Source organism: Gopherus flavomarginatus, chromosome 2 (genome assembly GCF_025201925.1).
Source record: "Gopherus flavomarginatus isolate rGopFla2 chromosome 2, rGopFla2.mat.asm, whole genome shotgun sequence".
Classification (NCBI taxonomy): Eukaryota; Metazoa; Chordata; order Testudines; family Testudinidae; genus Gopherus; species Gopherus flavomarginatus.
In genome coordinates this window covers 206,439,576-206,461,184 of record NC_066618.1, presented here as the reverse complement: position 1 = coordinate 206,461,184, position 21,609 = coordinate 206,439,576, and the positions used below count along the sequence as shown (strand labels likewise).

The 21,609-nt window shown below is 41.9% G+C and overlaps 1 protein-coding gene across 1 annotated transcript in view; it reads left to right on the top strand.

Annotated features, from left to right (window-relative positions):
* Positions 1 to 6,835: 6,835 nt before the first annotated feature.
* The window catches only part of LDLRAD4 (low density lipoprotein receptor class A domain containing 4), a 437,695-nt gene continuing 422,921 nt past the window's right edge, over positions 6,836 to 21,609 (top strand). The window contains exon 1 of the mRNA XM_050938853.1: positions 6,836 to 6,924. The gene's annotated coding sequence lies outside the window, so the exon portion shown is untranslated. The remainder of the gene's footprint in view (positions 6,925 to 21,609) is intronic.

The window sequence follows — 21,609 nt, the reverse complement described above, 5'->3', positions numbered from 1 at the left end:
GTCTGAGTAATAAATTAATAATTAAAAAGGTATCATTTGCTACATCTGACATTTCAAACACATACTAGGCAGGAAATTCAATTTGGAATTAAGGGTGGATTAGTGTGTAAAATCAGGGCCTATGTTTGAAAACTAGCTACCTATCTTTGCAACAAAAAAAAGGGGATAGCTAAGCTAAGACTCACACATTTCAGCTTTGTTTCTTTATATCTCTGATAGTCAAAGAAACCTGGATATTGCCAAACCATGACATAAAACTATGACCCTTTGTGACTTAGGATGATGGCAAAGGGATACAGAACTTTTCACTTGTGGTCGCTGGTTGGAATCTAGCCTAGGTTGGTAGTGACTGAAAGTTTTCCTATATATGAAAGCTTTGTGATAGTCTGTGATCTGATCTGATTCCAGTCAGTTTTCCATCATTTCTAGCAGCAAGTTTCCACATCTTAAAACTACCACAACTGGCATCTTTATTGACTATCTTTTGAGAGGCCAAGTATAGACCTGACACACAGATGACTAGTGGAGTTCCTTTGAGGTTTTCCTTGGGGGCCATATTGATGGTGTGGTGTGAGGAATCTTGCACTACTGCTGCCTATGCTGTAACAGTTTTTTGAATATCTGAAGACTTGTAATTGGGAACCTTTCACAAGTGTCAAATTCACTAACATTTTTACATTGTTTTATGAGAAATTTCACTCTGATTCGGAACATGATTGCAACCACAGGTACAGGATGAGTGTGCGATACAGATTACGGTCATGTCTTTCCAAGCTAAAGGGCCATAGAGAAAGTAATACTCCTCTAACAGCTAGTTTTTAAGAGTTACATTCCTGATCCAGATGTTTATCACCTTTCATAATTGTTATTTCAATTTTTTTTGTCTTTAAGCATATTAAATCAAAGCAATTGGTGCTTTACATTGATATAAAATGTTAGCTCATTATTAGAAGTTTGGGAATTCAGTACTGATATTCATAGAGCTCTCACACTCAGTTTACATTCTCACACCGCATTTTACTTGCTGTGAAACCCTGTGGTTTGTTTTTGTTACATCCTAACATGACAAGACAACTAAAACATGTCTTGCAGATCTGAATGATTATCTAAAGCTGGGACTGACATCCAGTGGAGAGGTCTTCAGGTGTGTGGGTGGAATTGGCAGAGGAACTGCACAGAACAGAACAGATGTCTGAGTGTGAATAGAAACAACAAACTAGTTATTGTAATTTCAGTGAATGAACAAGGTTCCTCTGCAGTGTGTTATAAAAAGGCTGTGGGTCCCTAAATCTAATACATAGGAATGAGAGGGGAAATTTAATTCAATCTCAGAATATTATAGTTCATTTTTCTTATGCTCTCTAGTCTATGTACACATTTACTTTTTCCCATTTTGTGTTGAAACTCATTGCCTGTTTTAATCAGACATATTAGATGGTGATTTTCAGTGTAACACTATGACAATTCCTTGTGATATAATGGAGTACCATTCCAACAGCTTGATCCTGCAATCTGATCCACAGGGCCAGACCCTTGTGCCTGGATGGAACCCTGATGGAGTCAATGGAATGTGCATGAGTGCAGATGTCCACCTGCGTGGATCAGATTGCAGGATTAGTGTGTAAGATAACAGTTCAGGCCTTGATCCTGCAATGGAGGTCTGTGCATATGCAGGGGTCCACATAGCATTGCCACTTACCAGGTGTCTGTTTTTTGACCAGAATGCATGCTCAAAAAGGGACCCTGGCAGCTCCGGCCAGCACTCCTGACCAGGCCATTAAAAATCCAGTTGGCATGGGGCTGGCAGGCTCCCTTCTTGGCTCCATGTGTCTCCCCAGAAGTGGCGCCATGTCCCTCAACTCCTAGGTGTAGGGATGGCTACAGGGGCTTCGCAGCTCCCATTGACCAGGGGCGGCACCTGTAGGCAGAGGTAGCGTGCAGAACCACCTGGCTCTGGCTCTGCCTCTGCCTAGGAGCTGAGGGACATGATGCTGTTTGCGGGGAGCTGCTTGAGATGAGCGCTGCCTGGAGCCCGCACTCTGAAACCCCTCTCAAACCCCAGCTCCCTGCCCCAGCCGTGACCCCCTTCTGTGCCCCAATCCCCAGCCCTGATTCCCCTCCCGCATTCCAAACCCGTCAGCCCCAGCCTGGAGGTCCATCCAGCACTCCAAATCCCTCATTTCTGGCCTCACCCCAAAGCCCAGAGCCCTCACTTCCCCCACACCTAAACCTCCTGCCCCAACCCAGATTCCTCTCCAGCACCCTGAACCCCTCGTTTCTGCCTGCACTCCCAGCCCAGAGCCCATACTCCCTCCCACACTCCAATCCCCTGCCTCAGCCTGGAGACCCCAACCACACTCCGAACCACTTGGCCCCACCCCCCAGCCCAGAGCCTCCTCCTGCACCCTAAACCCCTCATCCCTGGCCCCACCCCAGAGCCTGCACCCCCAGCTGACACCCTCACCCCTTCCCATACCTCAGCCTTCTGCCCCAGACCAGGGAAAATGAGCGAATGAGTGAGGGTGGGGGAGAGCGAGCGACAGGCAGAGGGTGGATGGAGGGAGAGGGTGGAGCCGTGGAGAAGAGGTGTGGCCTGGGCCTCGGGGTAGGGGGCAGGGCAAGGGTGTTTGGGTTTTGTGCAATTAGAAAGTTGGTAACCCTAGATCTACACAGCTCAGACTTGTTTATTCATCCGACTGCATATGGTATGGTCTCCCTGAACCACTAAGTGGTGGGAGAAATAACTGTTTGCACCAGCAACAAGGAGCAGTTCTGTACTGCTTCCTCCTCTATTGTCAGGTGAGAGACTGCTTATCTCCTCCTGCTGCAGAGACCATCGAGGTTTGAGGGAGTAGTTGGCCCTTCTTGGTGGCCTCTGGAGAACATTAGGTGAAGAGTAAACCATCCATAGATGCCAGAAAGGGGCAGCAGGCCAGCAGTCTTTTTCTGCAAGATAGCACCAGGAAAAGATGATCAGCAGTATTTGGGGGAAAGGTCTGTCATTATGGCCCTCCAGGCAGAAAGCCATATGCAGGGAGAATAGGTTGTGTGGCCTGCTGGGGTAAAATAGTTAAGATGAACACCCAAATTCTGAACCTAAATAATCTGAAATTCTCCTAGTGATAGATTTAGATGTAGTTTTGTTATGGCTAGACTGGTTTGCAGCATGCTTTTACTTGTAGTTTAGCTGTAGTGAGACTGGTTTGGTATGTGCTCCTGTATGTAATCTGGCTATGTTCATGCTGTGGTTTCTGTGTTTTTAATTGGATCTCCCTTGAACTCCTAGTGTTAAAGATCATAAGAATCAGTAATACTTAAAATATATTGCTTGTGGTTTCCTGGCTGGAAACATGCCAGGTCATCTACTTCCACACCATAAAAGTAACCAAAACCAACATCCATTATGTCCTCAGTGTCAAACTCAGTCCTCTGACTCCAACTACTTAAAATTCTAGCCTCCTTGATTGTCTCTCCTCAGAGGAGCCTGTTGCATCCTTTGCGTTGTAGGGACAAAGGGGCTTTCAGTGGCAGGATCAGCACTGGGCCCAGAGGAGGTGCCTAACTAGTAGTGAGTATTGGCTGCTTTCTCTCCACACTTTAGATACATTGACCACTCACATCACCTTCCATAAGGCATCAGCAGGATGGGCTTATGTATTCCACACTGCAGCCAGAGCTCATGATCCTCCAATGTATTTTTGCAGTGAAGGAACAGGGATTGACACAAAGAAGAGCAGCCTTCTCTTTTGTGTGAATCCCTGCTTCCACGCTGCAAAAATATCTAGTAACAGCTGTTCTCTTTCCAGGTGCCAACATCATGGTGTCTCAAGAATGGACTTCTGTTTTGCCTACCTCTCTGGGTATTCCATTCTCATTCTCCTGGCATATGCCAATGTGTACAACGTATTCTCAGTGCCTGTGTGACTGTCCCTGTATCGTGCCTTCTCTCCCAATCTTCCTTGCACGAGCCCAAATTCCCAAAAGAGGTCTGCCATTATACGTCCGTGTGAAATTTGAAATGCATGTAAACCTTTGAGTCAAAAGTAGACTTCGGTCTGGTAAACCATCCTGCTTCCATAACATTTTTCAAATAGGAAACTTTTGAGCCAGTGAAATTTAACTACCAAAAAAAAAAAAAAAAAAGGAAAAATGTGTGACACTGTGAAAATGTGTTTTGCATATTTCTCTCAACCCCATTTTCTAGCCTTTCCTGTGGAAAGTTAGAAAGAAGGAAAAGGAAGAAAGAAGTTAAAAAGATTAGAAAAATACCAGTATTGTAAGTGTTCATTAGCTGTAAATAATATTTGTAAAATGTGTATTAGGGCTAAATGAGCAGTTTAGGTGATTGATGAACCAAAACAGTCATTTGACGACCTACTTGGCTTAACCAAGTGTGAGTTTGGCATGATAGAGATTCAATAAGGTAGTGGCACAAATTCCCTCGGGTTGTAACAGTGGTAAAAGGCATTGCCAGGATACAGGGAGGAGTTTCTATTTGCCTTTGTTGAATGTTGTGGTTATAACATGAATTCAAACTTGTTTTCATTGATCCACCCTTAGATATTAAGAACATAAGGCCATAGTGTACTCTTGGTTACACTGGTGCATCTGAGAGTGTAATCTGGCCCATTACTGAATGTCTAATATATGACACCAGTTTATGCCTGCCCATACCTGCTAAAGGTACAACGTGAGAAGTGTTGCTATTCATTGTGTACTTATCAGGATGGAAGATTGGTTTTCTGTGTGATGGCAAGCAGAAATAGCTCACTTTCCCCCTATATCCCCTCTCCTCTTCTAAGAAGCAAAATCCCTCAGTAATCTGACCTCAGCTCCAGAATCTGTACATGGGGGTAACCTGTTAGATGGTGGCTTATTTGTTATGTTTCAAGAACTTTTCTTTGGATTAAAAAAGGGCCTGTGGGGACTTTGTAAGATTCTGTCACAGAAGTGAGGGACTTTAAACACAATCTGTATTTCTTTTTCTTTGCAATGGCATTGAGGAGGATAGGGCTGAGGATAGTCTGTGCTCAGGACTGTAGAACTCTTGACCTTCAGCTCCAAAATCCAGAGGTATGTGTTTAGAGGACTCAAAGCTAGAGCTCTGCCAATTTGAGCCAGCAGGGGAAGCATTGAGCAAGCACCGTGTCTCAACCTTTTCCATAGGAAGGGCAGGGTAGTTGTGATCTTCTGGTGACTGAGACGTCCAGGTTGAAAACCTGTGATCTATCAGATTGATTGATGCAATCTACCTTCTCTAGCCTACCTGATACTCCTATTGCTCCTTGCGCCAGTTCATCCAGAATATGAATGCTAAAATTACCTTCGTCAGTGTCAAGCTGACCCTGTATGTCTCTTTCTTGGATTCCCAATATTAGTTAACATTTTCCATCTAGTTCAAACTGCTTGCCTGTCCTTTCAAGACCTGCATAACTCTGCCCTTTCTTTTGTATCAGGCATGGACTTTTCTGCATGGTAGCCAGCCTTCTTTGCTTTATTTATAATGCCAGCTCTGTTCAACTGCATCTCCCACAATAATTTGTGTGCCTCTTCCCAATATGCAATGTAGGTATTAAAAGCTTTCCCAGTTCTGACTTGCCAAATCACTATCCGTGGTGCATCCCACACTCGTCTTACAACTCACATCTTAATACCTAAAAAAAAGGGGAAGCATAAAAATCAAACAAAACCAACCAAGCAAGCAAACAGAAAACCAAAACAGCAAAGCAGAGCAAACAGAACACAGCCCCACAAACAAAAACAAACAAAAATCCCCCAAACACATTTGAACCATCAGAAATGCACAAAGTAATCTTATTGTTGTAACTCCTGTCATTGTTCACCATGTCCATTTGTTACGATTTGTTCCCTGCTCCACTCAGTATGTCTTATCTAAAATTAGCCAGTAAACTAATTGCAGGGAAGGCACTTGGGGAACTACAGCCTGCATGGCGAAGGGGAATTGATTGGGTCGTGTGTTTTGGCAAGAAAAGGAGATTTGGTGTGGAGGGTGGACTTTTTGGTAGGGAGGAGAAATGTTATGTTAAGCAATTAAGAAGATTTTTTTTGATAGGAGCATATATATGAATATTTACATGCTTAACAAACTACATACAAAGGACACAGCAGCATTAGCTGCCCATGGCACGTCAAGCATGCGATGACCCCACTTTATGTAAAAATGCAAGGTGGAGCAGAGGTACAAGTAAGGGCTAGTCAACATTAGAGCCACTGTAGTGTTGGTCACTTCATTTGGGAAGTAAGACGCCTTGAGGAAAACAGCAGAGCTCCGAAAGTGTGTGTGTGACATTTGACAGCAGAGAGTTGCATCAGCCTGTAACACCCTTCCAACCACTGAGGCATGGACACAGGTTTGAACCTCAGCTGCAAGTAGGGTGACCAGACAGCAATGTGAAAAATCCGGACGGGGTAGGGGGTAATAGGAGCCTAGACAAGAAAAAGACCCAAAAATCAGGACTGTCCCTATAAAATCGGGACCTTGGGTCACCCCAGCTGCAAACCAAGCCCTGCCTGGCCTGACGCTTGATGTGCTGGGTTAACCTGTGAGTCGGGCAGGTCCATCTAAACCCCCTAGCCCAGCTGGCGGCGCACCCGCCTGTGGCACATCCAGCCCAGCAGATGTCAGTGTGGCCTACGAATAGCGGCGGCGGCGGGGCTGGGCAGGAAGCTTCCCCTCCCCCCAGCTTGCTTCCTTCCCCGTCTCCCTCTCGCTGCCTGTCACTGGGAGCCCGACTGGCTGCAGACAGGCAGCAGCCCGGGGAGGCGGGGGAAGGAGGCGAGCCTGGGAATGAGCTGGAGGCAGCCCCAGGCTGAGCGCCCGCAGCTGCAGACAGGGGGAGGAGGCGGGCACTGCCGCTGCTCCGTGAGGGCTGCAGGGGGGGAGCGGCAGGGCTCGCGGAGAAGGTGAGTGCAGCGCCTGCCTGGGCATTTCCCCCTTTCCCCGCCTGCAGGCTCGGGGCTGCAGCCGGCGCTGCTGCTGCTGCTAATGGAGATGCAGCTCGCCGGGAGGGGAGGGAGGGAGAGAGCCGGAGAGTTGCTGCTGCAGCCAGAAAGTGACTGGAAAAGTGAGGAGAGGCCCAAGTTTAAGGTCTGCGGCTCTTAAAGAGACAAGACCCAGGTTGTTCGGAAAAGGTGATTTCCCTTTTCCCTGGTGACCTGCGCGTGTGTCTGTGCGTGCAGCCTGCAGCCCCATCAGCGCGCGAACACACCTGGGTGTGCACCAGGGGAGAGAGGTCTGGGTTGCAGCTTCTTATCCAGCCTCAGGGTGCAGGAGCTGCCGGTCATGTACACTCGCTCAGCTCTGCCTTCCCGGGGGGCAGGTGACCCAGCCTGACGGGAGAGAGTTTGCGGGAGGGAGGAGGTGGCTCCGGGGCTGCAGCTGACATGACAAAGGGAACTAAATGATTGCCCGGTGCTCCGCTTCGTTAGTCGTGTTACCTTGTCAGTGCGGGCTTAGTTTGCGTGGGAAGGAATGACCGGCAATAGGGTTAACATGGCTTTTAAATTAAAGGCGATGGCGATGATATCCACCTTTAGTTAGATTTTTTGTTGTCATCCTTGCAAAACTCCGACTCAGTTGTCGGGAGGGTTTTGTCTACGCGTGTGGTCTGTCTCGGTGTGTAATAATCACTTTTTTTTTCACTTCTCCCTCTAAATTGTGTTCTTCATCGTTGAAGGGAAATCTGGGAATGTATCATGCATCTATTTGTCTTGCGTTGTGGGCTGAATGGATTGGTTTGTTTTGGGATGCTGCATGCAGATTGGAGAGGACTTACTGGGGTGCTTCAGCATAGATCACTATAAAGGTGGCTTCCCTGAGGCTTTTCAGAGAAGAGAACAGGCTGCAAAACTAGAGTTGTATTACCCCATTTGCTCTCTGTCAGCATGTTCCTTCAGGAGGATACTTAAAATGATCCTTACATTTTGTATGGATATTCATCTACTGCTATGAAGAGTTAATTTTACATAGCACAGTGGACTAATACTAAATGGCAGGTCTGCAACATCAGTCCTGTGCTTCCCTGAAGAAGAAAGATTATAACAGAGTTGTCTGTACTGTAAAGAAAACTGTTCAGCAGACCCATGCAGACAACTTTTACAGGAAGGAAGGGAGCACATAAGCATTTGCTTATTATCTGTTGCAGTCATGGAAAACAGACTCATATTTACTGAAATCTGTTTTCTTTTCCACATATTAGCACAAGTCTAATGTAGCCTTATCTGTATCTCTGATCTACCTTGCACAGATGAGTAGGGCATTGAGTAGGGCAGTGATTCTCAAACTTTTGTAGTGGTGACCCCTTTTACACAGCAAGCCTCTGAGTGTGCCCCCCCCTTATAAATTAAAAATACTTTTTTATATTTAACGCTAATATAAATGCTAGAGGCGAAGCGGGATTTGGGAATGGAGTCTGACAGCTCACGACCCCCCAAATAAAAACTGCACGACCCTTGGAGGGGTCATGACCCCCAGTTTGAGAACGCCAGGAGTAGGGACATCAGAAGTTTATGGCTTTAACTGGGAAGCTAATTATGTGACTGTATGTATAATATTCATATAATAGTTGCTGAGAAGATTTAAATGGATAAAATGCACCCTTTAGTTTTTTTTCTTTTAAACCTCACGATGGAATAAACAGGAAACAGACAAAACCAGAAAAGAACTTCCCTTTGTTCAGTGGTCTTAAACTGTACATATATGATGATGTGTGGTCTAAACTGAGGGTTTCTCTGTAATGTTCAAGGCTTAGCAAAATGTATTTTTTATGTGTAACTGGTGATGGTTGCGCATGACAGTAAAAAATCAGGTGAGTAATTTTATGTGGTACTGAAAAGGGCATTTGGAATGATAAATGTATAATTTTAGAACGCCTAGAGTAATATTTTTCAATTAGGAAGGAGTCATATGTAATTAGAAAGGATCTGTTTTAAAAAGACTTATTTTTTAAAAAGTGCTTAAGCAAGGAAAACGTCCATCGCATAAAGATGTACAGACAAATATATGCAGGATCTCATTTCTCAGGCTAGCCAACAGGTCAGAGGTATTTCAGCAATAAGAAAGCAGAGGGACAATTACTGGCAGTTATACAGCAATCTAAAAAGAATAGACTTCAGGGAAAGTTGGTGAACTAATATGATGGGTAACTACAGTAACATTTGCTGCTGGGAAATGTTTTTCTGCATTAGAGTTTTCAAACCCTAAGTGTCTTTAATTGGACAGAGTTTTGTTTTGCCCCCACTTGCTAATTTATTTTCTAGAATAATATTCTAATGGCTTTGCATTTCATAGCAGTCCAAAATTGGTTTAAATAAAATGATACTCATTTTGGTGCACTGCTAAGTGGAGCTCTTTGGTGATGGTGCAGGCTGCCACTAGCAAGCATGCAGACGCTGTAGCTTCATCTCTGTTAGAAATATAAAGGACTCTTCAGCTGGAAAGACATTGAGGGGAGACAGTCTATTAACTGATGAATGTCCCCACTTCACTGCCAACTGAAATAGTGACAAAATGTTCTCCACATCTATATCTGTATTAGTGTTGCAGCACTGACTATTGAGTTACTCTGAGTACACCACAAAGTCAGTAGTAAGAGAATTTTAACTGCAGCGTGTCAAATATAAATCTACATATATGTTTATGTACATAAAACACATCTTTATATATTCTGTATTTTTGGCTGTGTATTAAATTCGACCACGTGAGTACATGAAGATTGCTATTGCATGTACATAATGCATCTCAGTGTGTGCTCTTTCAGCAACCTGAGGTGGCCATACAAAGCTACATGATGATAAATGTAAGACAAAGAATGAGTTAACAATGTAAGATCAGTCCATTGGCTTACATTAATTGAAACATTCCAGGCTCTGGCACAATTTTTGATGGATGAAGTTGAGTTTTTCAGTGTCTTGGACATATTATACGAAAACTTTGGGGAAACAAAATTGGAAAATTGGATTCTGGGAAAAGCTACAACTGTCCAAAATTTTTGGGAGGCTTAATGTTTATCAGTAAAAACATTACCGGATAATCTTGAAATAACTCATCCCTTCATCATTTTGAGGGAGATAAACAGAGTTACCTGCAGTTCCTTGTAGGTAAGGTCTTTCAGATGAGACCTTAAAAGCTGAGTTTCTGTCTGCTCTGTGTGTAAGTTAAAAGTGCCATGGCATTGTTGGAAGAGGAGTTCTTTTGCCCCAGTTTGCTTGATCAGAATTTCATTCCTTCTTTTTCCTCAGCTGCTGTACAACATGCTCTGTTGTGTCTGTCTATCTGGCTACTGCCCTTTACCCAAAAAGTGACAGCACTCAAGTGGTACTGTATATGAATAAGCCTTTGGTATCCCTTCAGGATGTAGAATGCTGTCTGAATGTAAATTACTATGAAAAATCATCCTAGATTTGAAAAAAAAACACTTCCTATTCGGTGTAAACTTTAAGAGAAATAAATTTTAAAGAGTTACGCACATTTACATTCCATATGTTAACATGAAATGCAGTTGCATTTTGTGTTTTGCCCCATAATTAGCATTGGAAAAGTTTTACGCTAGCTGAAGTTGCTGTAATTTAGAACAACTTTATGCATATACATATGTGCATGCCCATCAATAACAGGAAGGGAATCTGTACACTTCTAGGAGATTTTAGTGCAGTCTCTTTGCAGGCTTGATGTGCATAACCACTGAATTCTTCAATGGCGCCCTGCCAGCACCAGCTGCTTGTTAAAGGAGATTGTGCCAGTACATTGGTGCATCAGTTGTTGAGAATCCACCCCCTCAGTATAAACATTCATACACACACATTTTTCTTTTACCCAGCTGGTGACTGTTTCTAAAAATAGCTGTCTTGCCTCTCACATTGAGACCTGGAAGCAGTCTGCTAAGGTAGTTACCCCTCTGGACACAATGGGAAGTTCTGAGTAAATTTGGTTTGTAATTTTTTAGATCCTTAGGTAAATGCTCACTGTAGAGGGGAGATTACATCTTGGAGTTTTTGTCATTCAGTCAGCAAATTCTTGCCCAAACCAGAATTATACAGAGAACAAAGTAATTGATGGCCAGTATATAACAATGTCTTCAATGCTGCTGAGTAGAGGTACCAAGGGACTTGTCCTGCAGCCCTTAATTAATTTAGTAGTCCCATTGAATTTAATGGGACTATTCAGGTATGTACCTCTGGCTAAGCTGGACTGCAGGATCTGGCTCAAAGCACAATGAAGCAGGAGAAATTGAAGTAAATGAGATAAGTGTAAGGTTCATGGATTTACCTTTTTCCATGTGTTGTACACAAAAAATTGAATGTTTCAATAAAGAACAGTTAAAATTTGTTTCAGTTGTGCTACTCATATGAAAAATGTCAACATTTTATTTTAGTATCTTATTTGCTGTCTCCCAAACCCTACAGACAATTGTATATGTATGTAGATTAAAGAAGAGTATAGGTTGAGTGCAAAATCATTAGTTTTTTGTGTCCTGAACATCTGTTTGTGTATAATATATAGGCATTTAGTAAAATCCTTCACTAGCATAGTAGGCACTGATTGGTGTCTGAAAGATACTGTAGGTAGTGTATTTTGTTAGTTATTTTTCATGTCAATAACATAATGCACTTAGTTGGGCATAGGAAACATGCAGGCACCTGTATGATCCTTAATTACCAGAGTAATATTGTGCAAGCCTTTTCTTCCTAATTAAAATAGCTTCTGCCACTAACGCATAAGGAAATGAGAATTAATCTTTTTGTGTGTGTTATGATGGATCTCAATATTGTTCACATCTGGATTCCTTTTCTTTGAAATCCTATTAAAAATGGCACTTGGGCTTTTAAAATTGTATTTGTGAGACACTTTCTTTCCACCGAGCTTGTTTTTCAGATGGAGGGCTTGGAAATGACAAAGAATCGAAATGTGATTTCTCTCTTGATTGGCAACTGAGAGCTTTCCCGGATGAAATAAGTTTGCACTGTGCCAAATGGTTGACTTTTCTAGAATAAAAACTCTAAAGGGTAATGCAAAAAGTCCTCTGGTTAATATACTGGCATTCCCAGAACCCACTAAAGCTCAGGCAGGTTGCCAGACACCACTTAATGAGGATGCAGAATGTCTGGCACAAATCCACATGAACAACAGCAAAGAAGTTTGGGGGTGGGAGTGTATATGGGGTGGGGGAGGGCTGGGGAAGCTGCGTGCCCACACCCATTATTAATTTTTAATTACTGTATTTTTCAGTTAAACTTAACAGAAATTCTCTCTACCAGATTCCGAAAGCTTTGTATGCACAAAAGTTTGGATGTTTAAATTAAAATAACCCTGGTTTGTGGCAGAACTTTATAGGAATTATTTTGTGAAGGTTTCTTATGTGTTTTGTTGTTTTTTGGTGGTGGTGGTGGTGGGGAGGGCATGGAAGAAGAATGCGAAATAATGGTTATTTTATGAAGTTTTATTGATTGCTAAAACAGAAAAAGCATTTAAAAAACTCTGTCTGTCAGACAGTTTGTGACAGTGCAAGTCAGTGCTTGCCAAGAACCAGGCAGACAGACTGTTAAAGTTACATGACGGGGATAAATAAATTACTGCTGTCTGAAAGAGACACAGTCACTGCAAACCTGTGGTGTGCCCTTGCTTGCTGTGGTTGTGTTTGCTTACCTTTTGTCTCATGGCTAGTCTTTTGTTCTCTGATGAGAATTTTGTGACTTAGTTCAGACATACATATAATTTAGTTGTAACAGTAAATATGTCCATCCCATATTTTGTAGCTGTTTTTTAGGATTCCAATCCCAAGTTTGAACCTTCCTCACATGACCTTCCCTCTGCCTTACATGAAGCAGCACCCATTTCTATTTGTAGGCTTGGTCTGGATAGAACTAAATTATGTCTTCTTTACATCTTGAGCTCCTGGCATTTTTGATGTGATTATGTGATATAGATACACCTGTGAGTGTTTAGGTGTATATGTCCCAGAATGAACCAATGGAGGGTGGGGGAAATGTGGGGGGAGTACGGAGAGAGTTGTGTGGAGCTCTTTGTTGGTGGTATAATGTACTTTGATCTCTGCCAATGCAGATTTCTAGTTGGCTATGTGACAGGTGCAGCAAATACTCCTGGAGGAATTCTGTGCCAAAAAATTCTCTCACAACGTTTTAAAATTCTGCATATTTTATTTGTCTAAATTATGCAATATAATCACACCAGTTTCAATTATTTTGGTAATTTATTTAAACTACAATACAGTGGATGGAGAATGGGAGTGGGGAGCACTGGAGGAAATCCTCAAACTCCCTTCGTCTAATAGTAATGTAGTTAGATTTGACCCTTTATTTCTAGTTATTACTCAACGAATATGTGTAGCCGTATGCTCATATTACATCATAGGCAACTGGAGAGCAAGTGAGGGAGGGAGAATCAAACTCACAATGTATATGGGCTACTGACCATCTTCAGAAAGGTCAGTAATAAACAGTTGATGAAGCCCTTTTTATAAGAACATTTTTCAGTCAAAAAATGTAGACCAGTTCTAATCACTAAAGCATCATAAGCATTTATCAGGCCATATTGTCATTTACAATAAGGCTCCTTTACACTACTCTGGCAATGTAAAGGAGCCTTAAATCTTTTATATCAGTTTTATACTCCTGGGGGACTTCAGTAAGAACAATGGAAACAATTCACTAAGCAGGCAGGCTGCTACATTCTGCTCTGCCCGAGGGGACTGAGCCTGCCCCATGCCAGCCTCCTCAGAAACACCCTGAAGCCCTGCCCCTCCACACCGGATGTACTGCAATAGCAAGTGAGAGGGACAAAGTCTCGTTCGCTTGCTCACATATCCAGCCCCCCCACCCCGGCAGTGATTGATGTCTCCCCATGCATGCACTCCCACCTAACTCCGCCTCCCCTGCCCCCAGTGGTGATTTATGTCTCCACAGGCTACTCTGGGTGCCCAAACCAGTGTGCCTGCACTGCCAGGGCGGGGTGCATGACTGCTCTTGTGGCTTCCCTTTGCTTCCCTGTCAGAAGTAATTTTTCTGCAGGAAAGCAAAGAAATCTGCGGGGGACATGAATTCTGCACGTGCACAGTGGTTCAGAATTCCCCCATGAGTAAACAAGCTTCATGGTCTCATTTTAGGAATAGGTGGACATTGTGCCCAAATTTCCAAATCATTCATTTAGGACTAATTCCAAATAAGAGAGCAATATACCATAGAAAAGAGACAGTAATAAAACATTGCAAATGAGAATGAAGATGTATTGGGGTAGTATTTGCAGTCCATTCATTATGGGTGGCACTAGCTAGTGATATGTTTTTCTTTCATGTTAAATAGATTAATTTTATATAAAAGAAGAGAAAATATCACAATATTTTATAATGTAGTTCAAAGTCGACCTTTCAAAAACAGTAAAGATGAAACCTTGAGCATGCAATTGTGTATGTCAAATACCAGGTGCAGGCATTGCATCTTATACATTTCCCATCTCCTGCATAATATTCTGACAATAATATTTCACTTTGACTATAATGCTCTCTAGTCTGTATATTGCTCTGAGGTTATCTGTTTTTAGTAAGGTTTGGTGTGGTCTGAACATTTGTGTCTGGCTGAAGACCCCCTTAGCTGAATAGTACTATCACAATCCTTGGACTATGAGCATAAGATCTGTTTGGTTATGATCTTGGAGCAGAATATAAAGTTCTTATGAAGCATTAGAATAAATGTGAACTTATAAATACAGTAAATGCCCTAAACTTTCCCAGGAGGAGAACAAAATGTCCTCCTTATGAGGAATTCTATATTTATTCATACTTCTAAAGTAATCAATATTTCACTGGTCTAGTGACTGTCTGAGCATCACATCGTTATATTCTGATACAAGGTTACTGTACCTCATTTTTCATCTTCATTCAGTGTCCATCATTAAGATACTCATTGTAACAACATTTTTAATTTTAAAAATAGAATTTCCACCCTGCTGGGTTCCAAAAGATGTTAGAATGAAAGTGTGTGTGTGTGTGTGTGTGTGTGTGTGTGTGTAAGGATGTTAAGTAACCTCTTTTTATTGTGTAGCTGTGTTGACACGGTTACAGTTTTGGTTTCTCATACCTAAAAACTTTTTGGATTCTTCTGTTTCATGAGACACAGGAAAGATATTGCAGACCAATCTATTCGACACCTCTCCTCTACCAGTAAGACTGGAGTGAAGCTGTTATAGTGTATGCATTAATTAAAGAATAAGCCATTTTGACTTATGACATGTAAACTCCCATAAAAGTAGCCTTGGCTTTTTTCTGACACCTAGAGCAAGGATTAGTATGAAAATATGCAGTTGTGAGCCCTCACTAGTAGTGCTAGGTAAAGCTGTTCTGTGGGGTTTCCTGAATGTCGATATTTTTTGTTTAAAAGAGAGGACGTATTCAGATCTAAATGCTCCTGTTACAGCTAGCACGTACTGTTCTCATTTAACCACAAGTTATTTTGTTCAATATGTTCACTTCCATAGTGGGGAAGAAGAATTCCTTCCCCTGCAGAAGTATTCTTCAGTGAAATTCTATGTCCCATACTATGCAGACTAGCAGATTGTAATGGTCCCTTTTGCTCTTAAATCGATTAAACCTTTGTTGGCATTTTCAGCAGAGGCAATAGTCTGTCAAGGGTGACTTCACGGTCTCATATGTTTTACGTCAGAGTTGAAGAACATTTTGGGTCGTGGGTGGTGTGGCTTGTGCTGTTCCTGATTTGATCTCCAGAGTTGTCAAGCTGACACCTGTCATGAGAATTGAAATTCACAAACACTTTTTAAAAAACAAAGTTTTGTTTTAGTTTTTGTGCTGCTCTTCCACATATCATCCTAACAGATGTCCGGCCTCCTAGGATTTGACTAGTGTTAAGCAAAATGAAACTGAATATTTGCAGATCTTATGTGGAGGAGACATGCAGTTCTTTGCCACTCCAAAGCAAGTGACTATGAACATTTGTAGGAAGCTAATCCCAAATGTTTCTTTTCTGCCTCAGTGAGAAACATTTGCTGACACACACTTGTTGATATGAGAGCCTTTTTTCTTCAAAAGTTGCCTGGGAGAAAATGTGAAAAATAGAGAGAAGAGTCTTTACCAACTGCTCTGTCTGCAGTGTCCAATGCATAAGGTTGTGTGAGTGTATGTGTGTAAGTGAGAGAGAGAGAGAGAGGTGTTGGGTTTTACCCTCAGTCCAATACCCAGCCAGCTGTAGAGTCTAGTAAGGTGGGACCTGTGCCTCCTCCCATTTCCCCAGGCTCCGTGTTAACTTCTGACGAGGACTACAGGCAGAAGATAAAGTCCTTGCCAGTTCCCATACTACAATCCCAAGATGCATCTCAGGTGAGTTCATATGTTCCAGTCAGCCTCTCATGGCTTCCAATTAGTGCTTTTTATTCCCCTTTGGGTTTTTTTTTCAGTTCGGAGTTAAACAAGACATTCAGTGAGTCAAAGCCTTCACCACCCTGGTGTCCCTTTCCACCCCTTCATTTACCCCTCACCTTGTCAGCCTAACTAAGTAAACCACAGTAAACCCAGGCCTCCATCCATGTGGGATTCTGAGGAAGAAGGGAAAATGTCTTAATCTTCTTTGGTGTCTGACTCTGAGCTTGTCTCTCTGAGGAGTTTTTCTGAATGCAGAGGCCGGGGCATGAGCCACTTAGAGTAGTAGTCAAGGCACTACATTTGTCTGAGGATTCTGTACCACCTACTACCTTCAATGACCTTCCCAAAAAGAGAAGAGATTTCTGCACTGTTTCCTCTTCGATGAAAGGATTGATGTTTTGGACAAAATGCATATATGCGCTGTAAGGAGGAAAAATAACCTGGGTCTCCATGCCAAAAAAATCCCTATACTGCAGGGTGCTCTAAGATATGTCGTGTTTCCTTACACAGAGCATCATCTTCTCTGTGTAACCATCTGACAAGAAGATAGCTTCTGTCTTAACAAAATACACAATCTAAGGGTTTGGGAGCAGCTTTAATTTCAGTTTTTGTCACAAGAGCTCTTATTATCTCATTTAAGGATGTTGAGAAGGTGCTAACCTCCCTTGAGAGGAGGAGAAAGAGACAAATTGGATCATGTCAGTTTAGCTACTGCCTTGCTATCTGATACCTCTTTATATTTGCTAAACCCATGGGCAGTGGAGCAGTATCTGATAAACCCCACTGCTCACTGAGTTTAGGAACAAGCTAAAACTCCTTTCCCTACCACTCTGAGTAAGTATACTTTTTGGGGTAGCCTATGTAAAACAGTTTTAAATCAGGGAATTATTTTTTTTTTTAAGCCTAGAGAAGTTCAGATATTTCCAAGATTGGTCAGTCCGTTTCTGCTTAAAAGTTGAAAAACTTCTTTAGAAGTTCATGCCAGCCTCATAGATCTTCCCAGTTTGTGGCTTGGTGAGCTACAGTATATATCGAAGGGACAAGAGAAGATGCTTGGGAGGTCCCAATCCCAGTATTTCCACTTTCTGACTTCTTGCATTTGCTATACCCTGACTCCCCTAAACTTGTTCCAGTGTCGGGGCATGGGTAGTTTTATTATTTTCTCAAAGTGGGGGAAAAAACTATCCAAGAAATGGGTTCTTGCAGTTTTTTCAGAGAGTTACTACATAAAATTTCCCTCGGTTTCCCTCATTTCAATAAATGTGTCTCTGAACCCTGCCAAAAGAGATGCTTATAAGCAAGAGTGCCCCATTCCTCCTAGATATTGTGTTAGTCTTCCTGTCCCTTCTGAGAAGTTAGATGAAGACATTTACTCTCTAGTGCTGAAGGATATAGAAGCCTCAGAACAGTCTTGCATTTGAAATGGTTAAGATGGTTTTTTAGAAATATAAGAAATTCCAGATAGAATCTCTTTGTTCTCAGTAGCAGCTGTACAACAGAGAACTTTTAGCATCTACAGGTCTGAAAGGTGGCTAGTTTTCATAATACCTATTTCAGCATCTCATCATAAATACTTACGATTCAAGATCACCCAGTCCTTTCAGTTTTCACCAAGGTCTTCTAGCACAACTCCATGAATGTTCTCGCAGAATCTGATTGTAGTAGCAGCCACCTCTAACAGAGAGGCTTTCTGGTTCTGTCATTTATGCAGTTGCTAAAAGTCAAATTTATTTCATAGACCCATGTTGTGATTCAAAAAAATGTGCTCCCTTCTTTCATCATAGGGGTTTATAATCAGACGTCAAGAAAGAACTAATCCATCTGGGAGCTTGCATCAGTACTTGGGAGAGCCATATGTGACTGCTTCAGATGAGGCTTCAGAAAATGGTTCCTCTAGCAACCAAGGTTCCCTTACAGACCCATCCATCTGCCAGACAGTCCTGCAACTCATTGCCTTAATGACTTCTGTCTTTGATTTGATGTCTCTTCACAACAGAGTTCCACTTTCCTCCATACTGTAAGTGATCTCACAAATTTCATGCTTTGGAGAAGAAACTCTCCATTCTGAAGAACATCAGGAAGTCTGTTCTCTGGTGAACCCAACCTGCTCATCTTCTCCAGGGAGCTGGGCTCCTCAGTCCTGATGAGACTGCTGTAAATGATACTCTAGTCTTCCTGGATAGGGAGCTTGTGCAAACTAGGTGTGTGGGTAGAGAAGGGCTCAATAGATTGGACGTGAAACCTGTCTGACCTCTCAAGGAGGTAGAATCCAGTCAAGCTGCTAGTACTTAAAAGTTTTATTTTAGCACACAGAGCTGTATGAAGATTTGCTGCAACAGCAGTTGGAAATCTAATTTGCATAACTGTATAAACTAGATGCTTAAAATTTCACTTTAATGCTTAATAGAAATGCTTGTCAGACTGTTGAGGTGTCCATGGCCTGCTGAGTGTGTGTGTGTGTGTGAGGGGGAGGGGTATAGTATAGATATTTGTATTCTTAGATGACCCTGTAGAGTTAAGAGCTACAGGAATTATGTACTGTGGGGAGATAAACCCTGTAAAATTCAGATGGTGCTTGTACTTTTTATGGTAAAAGTGTGCACGTTGGGACTGGCTGTCACAGGATCGATCAATCCTTTTTTCCAGCCTCTCTCTCTTTTTGTTTATTTTTAGTCTAAAGTGGCTAAGTCTCTGTTGCAAAGTCTAGGCTGATCTCTGATTTCTAATCCTTCCACCAGCCAAACAGTCAAGCTGAGAAGGGAGCAGAACTGCTCCCAGTAGCAATACAGCTTGATTCTTTATTGTGATGATCAATAAGTACAGGGTGTGCTATCTCAACAAGTCTACTGGAAACATAGAAACCTGGAGGATAAAACATTTTATTTTATTAATGGTAATTATGTGAGTAAATCTGTTCCTGTACTTTGAGCAGAGGTAATTCTGTCTTTAATACTTAAAAAAATAAATAAATTTGTACAGCAGAAGAATAGTAACATACATCTGAATGAAGATACAACAGTGAGTCAGTCCTGGCAAAGAACCGCTGTGCAAGGACTCTTATTCCTGTGTAGTTTCATTGATTTCAGTGGGATTCTGTGTGGGTATAAGAGCCCTCCCTGCTTGCATCAGTTTGCAGAATTCAGGTTTTAGGACAGTAACCTGCAGGGGGTGAGAGACAAGAAACACAGAAAGTGAGCTTAGCTCTTTCCTGTGGGCTTGAGAGGAGTCTTAGTGTGATATTTTTATGTAGGGGGAATGCAGGTTGTGTGCAGTGGTGAACGCAGATTGCAGTAGGAGGGGGAACTCTCATAGCATCAAGCATGGAAGACGGGCGCTCTATTTAACAAAGCTAAAGAAGAGGAGGGGTAGTTGCGCTACCCTCTCTCTTAGTTTAAAGTCTGATTGATTATATGAAGGAGTAAGGGTGCTAAGGTCTTCCTAAAAGAGACCTCTCCTAATGTTTGGCTGCCAAAGCCTTCATTTCAATACTTGAGCATGTTTTTTCCCCCTACTTTCTGAAAAGCTTTCTTGTGGGCAGTTGCTTTGTCAAACTGAAAAAACCCTAGCACTGCAGAGAGGTGATAGGATGAAAACCATAGAATGGGTGCCGAGGGAAGTGGCTAAAAGCCAGTTTACTAAAGGTTCAGAAGATGAGTGCTGAAAAAGAGAGAGGTTTATGGCAACTCCTGTAGTAGATAGGAGGAAAGATTATCTATACTAAAGTGGCTGGAAGCTAATGTGGGTGTGCATTGAAGTTGAAACACTGAAGCAATCCCTGCTATTTATTTCCTCAAGGTGTATTCTTTTAAAGGGTGTCTATATGATTGCTATATTCTCTTGCTGTGAACATCCTGTGAAGTTTTCCAGTTGGAGGAATTCTTCAATGATATATGCTAAATATATATAGTTCTACACACACTTCCTTTATTGCATTTAGCATACTACTACTATCTGGTGCCGAAGAACCATTGCCAATTGTCGTCCTCCATGTTGTATAGCAGCATGGAGTATCTTGTTTTGCTGGATCCCGCCAGTACTGTGTAGCGATTCATGATCACCAATGATGAGTTAAGATATCTTCATCTACAACTAGAGCTAACCGGGAACTGGATTTTTCATTTCATGAGCAAACTCACATTTTTGAAATTTTTTCCATTCCAAAATGGAACAAAACTTACTTTAAAAAAAATCCCCACACAATTAAATTCTGAAACCAGTTTCGTTTGGGGTTGATTTGATTTGACTCTTGTTCTCCATTTTATATTATAATTTGTAATATAAAAAAGGTTGAAATAAAAATGATTTTGAAACAAAAAATCAAAATATTCCATTTTGAAAAGGTTGAAAATTTTGACCTTATCAAAACAAGCTTTTTCAGTTGTTCTGAAATGGACAAGGTTCCATGAAACGTTTGACACAATCCACTTTTGACACATGTGCATTTTCCAGGAGAAAAGGTTCTAATGGAAACTTTCTAAGAGCTCTACCTAGAACTCTGTGTTTTGTGGGCTTGTCTCAACCTCTGTTATTTTAACTTTGTTTAAGATCTTTCACTTTCTTGCAGTCTTCCCTTCTAGCTCAGTGCAGCTTTCATTACTTTACTTCAGTTATATATGGTCTCCTCCATGGGAGTCAGTCACTAAGCCCCTTTATTTCTGATTTATTTCTTGACAAATTGTTTCCTTTTCACAATTGTTTTACCACGTAAGATCATCTGTTGTCCTGCTAGTCTGTCTTACTGATGAAATTCTCTGCTGTTGAATGTGGCTACCCTGCCTTGGTTATCAGTTGTTTTAACCTTTTTGTTACTACTTTCAGTTGCAGGTATATTTGACTATCCACATATCATATATTAGTTTCCCTGTTGCAACAGACTCCCCTGTTTCATTTATCTGCTACTAATTCTACATGGTTGGTTTTTTCCATAGTTTGGAGAAGACCGGGGTAAACATAATCAATCTATTTGAACTTGTTCTCTTGTTTATAAGGTGGGCTTAATTACAAGCCAAAAATACATTTAGTTTCTTAAGAGCATAGGACTGGCCGTATCAAATCATTGATCCATTTAGCCAGGTGCCCTTCCACTAACAGTGTCCATTGGCTGGTGGTTCACATATGAACTTCCTACCATAGGATGCTCCTGTCCATTTACTCAAAAGTGCTGATTTAGAGGGAAGATTACTTTCCTGAATCTCCTCTCCTT